We start from the raw sequence: 6,401 nt of genomic DNA on the forward strand, positions 1-6,401 counted from the left end.
ACCTAGCCCAAACCCTTGACCAAACCCGCACCAAAACCCACCCAAAAAACCCCAACCCATACCCTGTTTTGCGCGGCAAAATAGGGGCTCAACCCGTCCCTTTTCGAGCCCTATCCAACCCAAACTCACTTCCCTCATTTCTCTTATGTGCTCCCCAAGTATAGAAAATATTTTCACCTATCCTACCGGCCAACTCACAAGATCTTCACGAAACCGAAACATAATCCCTCCCTTATCTCCTTTCCATAACCGAATATCCACCTTCCATACTCCATATTTTATCCAATTCTCTTTCTCCTTCCACAAGCCAACCCTACAACAGCTATATGACCTAACCCTAGCACCCCATCCCGTTTCCTATATAAACCAACACCCACACGGTTCAAAACCCTAGAAAACTACCATCAATCTCACGTAATAAAGAAACCCTAAACTCCTCTCATACCCATAAACAAAGTACAAAGTTCATACAAAGGATTAGACAAGCATTTGAGCATCTATCGGCTCTCTTGTTTGTATTTTCCCGCGTTTTGGACAGCCTCTGTTCACGTCCAATTCTCGTCATTTTTAAGCCATTTTTACCTTGTTTTTTTTACTAAAATTTGAATATTTGGAGTCTAAAGATTCCAAAATATCTTTCGGATTCATATTTGAGCAAGAAACGAAGTCAAAATCGTTGTTTGAAAATCGTTGTACGAAGTACAACAAAACCATGATTTTTTGAACTCGTGTGAACTGCACCTGCTCTCACTCATTTTTAATCATTTCAAATTCATTTTTGCTTCTGTGTTTTACTAAAGTTCGAATATTTCGAGACTAAGGATTCTAGAACATCTTTTGGATTCATATTTGAGTAAGAAACGAAGTCACAATCTTCGTTTGAAAATCGCTGCACAAAGTGCCTTTTATGCGAGAAAAAAATGTTTTGTTTTTTGAAATTTTTTTCGTTAAATTGTTTCAATTCTTGTTTTACGATCGTCGAAGATGCGCCTTCTAAGAAAAACTTGCATGCGGATCCCGAGTGTTGTCCAAGTTTATAGGTAATTTAAGGGTGCACAAAATCCCATCTCTTCCTTTCCCTTTTTTCTCGTGTATGTCACGGCCTTGTGGCCTATTTTGTCTCGTTTTTCCATCATTCGTTAATTGTCGTTTCATTAGTTAATGTTTCGTAATTATGATATGAATGATGGTTAATATCTATTTGTGTATTTTACGATGATAACATGTTTATTTGAATAATCACATGTTTAATTTATAAAATAAAATAATTTGTTAATTGCACGACGATAACATCTTTTAAATTAATTAAAATTAAATTTTAGTTAGTTTAGTTCGTTTTCACATGTTTAATATTTTGTTTTAATTTTAATTATGAAATAATTAGATTAATTCACATGTTAGACTTGTTCTATTTGATTAATGATGCATGTAGGTTATTTGTATCGTTTATCATTGTTAAGTTGCAGCTTGGCCAAATTAATGTGTAGAATGCATGTTAAATGTATTAGACATTCTTAGGTCATACAAAACCCGTGATGGTTGGGCCGCATGTTTGATACGCGGAACGATTTCATGACAGCTCGTAAGTTCATCGACAGGTGATAGCTCAAACACTCGAGTCAACCTCATGGTCGTCATCTACGCACCGATACGATCGTTTTGACAGTAATTAGAGTTCATTTGGAGTCCGGGTCAAAAACCGCTTCATTTTCTATAAACCGTTTAAAAACGCCGAGCCGGAATGTTCCAGAAAGTTCTAGAATTCTCTAGATTTTTATTCCTAATTTAATTTAATATCTTTAACGAATTATCTTCCGTATATTGTGTTTCACGGAATAAGGAAGTATATAACTACCGAAATTCCATAAAAAACGCGGAAATATTTCTTGTTGAGGAGGAAACCTCCGGGGAAATGACGCAGCAGGTGCTGCGCCTCTTCCAAGAGTCACAGTGGCTGCTGCGCCTCTTCCCCAGCCCTCTTTTCACGCTTTACATAATATTTCAGAGATTTGTTTCCGTATCCGTGCCATACCTAAACTCCTTCGTGTGTTTAGTATACATAGAGACCTTCAGCCTCCATATTTGGTACGCGAGTGTCCGTCCTTCTCTTCCCTCTTTGCATTCTAGACCACGCTTTTGCTTTCGACGCCTATGTGCTTGATCAATCGACCACGTAAGCTTAGATCATTCTGAGTCCCAGTCACGTTGCATAGACCGATCAATTTGACCAACTCCACTTAATCAATCAAATCAATCTTTTAAATCCTTTAACAAGGGCACTTTCAAATTCGCACATGCGAGTCGAGCAATCACTAAACGATAAGTTAGTCAACTCGTTTCGTCAAACATGTAAGTCTGATGGTGTAAAAATGTTATTTTATTTTTTGTACCTTTATTTTGTATCATTAATGTAAGGTTTATATCAAGAGCACGTTTAAAACCATCTTTTAAAACCATTTTTACAAAACAGCGGAGATTTGACGTCGAGAAGAAACGCAGCAGCAGCTGCGCCTCTTCGAAGAGTCGCAGTACATGCTGCGCCTTTTCCTGAGGCTGCCGCTGCTCCTGCTCTTCCTCTTCTTCCTCGATCTTCTGCAACTCTCTGTTTTCCTTATTTATTTTGTTCCTTTTGTTCATATCAGTACATAATCACGTCTATTTTATTCCTTTTCAAATTATAATGATTAATTCGACTTAGATCCCTTATAATTCGATATTTGCGGGTTTTCGTCATTTATTCAAACCCGGATTTTAGAGGTTCGATTCGTTCATATCGATTCTCTGGAATTCATATTTTGTACACGCTTTTCTTCATTTGTTTTCAATTTATTCATATTATTTCGTTTTCGAGTCCAAAATTCGTTTTCGAGTCCGACACGAGTTTGTCTATCATGTAAATCACTGTAAATTCTCATCTTTAATTCGTTTTATGACGGTTCTAGATGCATGTAATCTGTTAAATTACTTCAACTTGAGTCCTAATATAACTAACCGGCCTTAAATTTATCGATGACCATTTACAATCCGCAGTTCTGACTTCACAGACAGAGCCCAACTCAAGAACAGACGCAGGAAGTGCTGCGCCTCTTCCAAAGGACGCAGCAGATGCTGTGCCTGTTCTGGGTTAGCTTAGGTCCTTGAACTCTTTCTCGCTTTGACGTAGCTTCTAATTACGTATTTAATCAACTATTAATCGTATTATCGCTCCTAATCTGACATGTTTTTTCATCCTTAAATTCTTTCTTTTATTTTCTTCTTCAAAATTTCGTTTTGAGCGTGCTTTTGACGTAGATCAAATAATCCTTGTAATTATTGTAATTTTAATTATTGCAATTAATTTTATTATTTTGTTATGTATGATTTAATTGTATGGCATTCACATGTAAATTATTCTAACATCCACTTTGACCCTATTTGAGTGCTAAATTACATGTCAACTGACTTAGATTAATTCACATGCTAGGATTAATATGTGTTTGTTGCATTGCATGCATTCCATCGACAACATATCAAATATGAATAATTTCCCTAATCATTAGTAGAGGCCGCTATCGAGGCGGGCGGGATTAGGTGTTCGATTAAAGAGCTTCCTAATACGTACCCTCACCCTTACTCCAGATCTCTGTGAACATCCGTGTTCATTAGCATCCACGAGAGTCATTTTAGACATAGAATGCTAAGAGTAACGAGTTCTTAGTGTTCATGTCATTACTTTGTGTCTTGGCATGACCCGAGGTATTCGAACGGTTCCAATTTCCCATAAAAATTGGTGGCAACTCCACAAATGCAGGCTCATTCGAAGCCCCTTCCGCGCGCACCGCGTGTGGCCCCCGTCCACAGTTTGGCGACTCCGCTGGGGATGATACACTTACGTGTTACCCAGGGTGAAACTTGAACGAGGTTAGGGAATAGTTTATACGAGACAGTTATCGGTTTTCATTACTCGACCTTCTTAGGTCGTTTTATTCGGCCTTCCTAGGCTTAACCCAACCCATTCGACTAATTGTCCCGTCTGGACGGTCGAAATTCTTATCTGGGCCTAAGGATGGACAATGATTGATGTCAACCATACCATGATACATATTCATGTTTGTATCAAGAGCTTTCACTACTCGAAGAAATGGACTAGGAACCGACCTTACGCATGTTTGGCACGGACCTCTCCACAGACCAGGGTTTGATTGCTTGGTATGGCAATCCACCTTTTAAGCCAAAACCCTTTAAATGCACTCAACATACTGTTATAATGCATGTATGTATGTTTGTATCATATACGTGATCACCATTTTGTAAACAAAACCATGACGAAATTTTATAAAATAAAATCCATTTCAAAATGTAAACCTTTTAAAAAATGGCCTAAAGTAGCGCAAAATAAGCCAAAACTCTGTCCAAATGTCAAGTCAAAATTCGGGCCTCAAAAGCCCATTTTAAACCTCGCTACGAGTCAGCACTCCTACAACTACACTACAGTTGCCTAGGACAAACATTTCAAAATTTGTCATTTTCAAACCTTACTTGACACAGTGGCACACGTCCACTTCACGAGTCTAGAGTCTTTTTAAGTAAGTGTGCCAAAATGGTCGATCGTGTTTTGATTCGTCGTCGATCTCTTATCCCCAGTTCCAAAATGGCGGGAACTAGTCACAGGAGCGTTAATGGTCAACCCGGAAATGGTAATGATCAAATCCTAGCTGCGCTCATTCATCTCCAAACAAGCTAACACCAAGCTTATGCTCGCCTCAACACCATCGAAGGCCGTATTGTTGCTGTATAAGCTAGGCATCCTCCTGTAGAGGATGCCATTCCTGACATGGTCATACACGATAACCTCCCACCCTTTGTTGGACAACCAAAAGTCAACCTTCCACCAGGTCCTACTGAAGCTGAAAAGCGACTCCAATATTTGGAGGAGCAACTAATGTACCTCAAGGGAGATGACATCTACAAGGAAAACAATCGCAAGTATGAGGCAGTAAATGCTCAATTGCCAACCAACTTCAACATGGCTGACATCCCGAAGTTTAAGGGGCATGAAAACCCGTTGAACCATATTCGTGCCTTCAAAGATTACATGTCTATCAAAGGCATCAAGCCAGAGATGTTCTTAAGGATCTTTCCTTCATCTCTCGATAGTATCCCTAAACAATGGTTCTACTCCTTAGAACACAAGAAAATTGCTTCGTGGAATGATGCTACAATTGAGTTCACCAAACATTATGCAGATAATGTTGAGATTCAAGTAAATATGCGCACTCTTGAGGTTCTTACCCAAAATGAGAAAGAAGGATTCACCGACTTCCTAAGTAGGTGGAGAAAGACTAGCACACAACTTGTGGAACGCCCAGACGAGGCTACTATTGTTGAAAAATTCGTAGACAATTTAAGGCCAATCTATGCGAACCACCTAACATACCAAAACATAAAGTCTTTCAAAGACTTAACTGTGTTAGGCACAGGAATTGAAGATGATATCCATAAAGGACTCTTGTCCAAAATGGTAGGTCACAGATATCAAGGCACAACGAGTCGTTCGTATGGCTCTACTAGCAAGACCAACGAGGTCAACCTTGTCAAATCATCTACCAAGAAGAATAACCCACAGAGGAAGTTCACCAACGTTGATGACTTATACTCCAACGCTCTGAAAAGACCAATGAAACAGGGTAAGTTCCAACCCATTGGACCTACACCTGACCTAGAGAAGAAGTCTAAGTTCTGGGATGAGAACGCCTACTGCGAGTACCATAGAGGCAAAGGGCATGATACAGAGAAATGTTTCAAATTAAAACATGCTATTCAAGATATGATTGAGGATGGACGCCTGCCTATACCTCCCGCAAGTAAGCCAAAAAATACTCAGAATCCTCTTGGGATTCTGATGATCACAAATGAGGAAACAACCTTGGATTGCTCACACCTCATTTCTCCAGATGAAGATGGGGTTAATTCACCAGAAAATGAAGGGAGTTATTCCACCATCTCCCCTACTATCACTGATTTTGTCGCATGGGCAAAGACTATGGCGATTTATCCTTGATTGGTCTACAAGCAGCAGTAAGTTTAGGCATCAAGCATCTTCGAGTCTATGGCGATTCATCCTTGATCATCAACCAAATTACAGGATCTTGGAAAATCCGAAGTGAAAGTCTAGCACCCTATCAGGCTAGGATAGATCAAGTCGCTCAATTCTTCGATCAGGTTACTTACCTACATCTACCTCGCGAAGAAAATCAGTTTGCAGACGCTCTTGCAAAACTCGCATCCTTGATTAATATGCGAGGCGACATGGTTGAAATGCCTTTGTGCATCGAACAGCGAGCAGAGCCAGCCTATGTACACCACCTTACAGATGAAGAGGAAAACCCAGAGGGACCTTGGTTCCAAGCTATTCTTAACTT

Source organism: Silene latifolia, unplaced genomic scaffold (genome assembly GCF_048544455.1).
Source record: "Silene latifolia isolate original U9 population unplaced genomic scaffold, ASM4854445v1 scaffold_95, whole genome shotgun sequence".
Lineage (NCBI taxonomy): Eukaryota > Viridiplantae > Streptophyta > Magnoliopsida > Caryophyllales > Caryophyllaceae > Silene > Silene latifolia.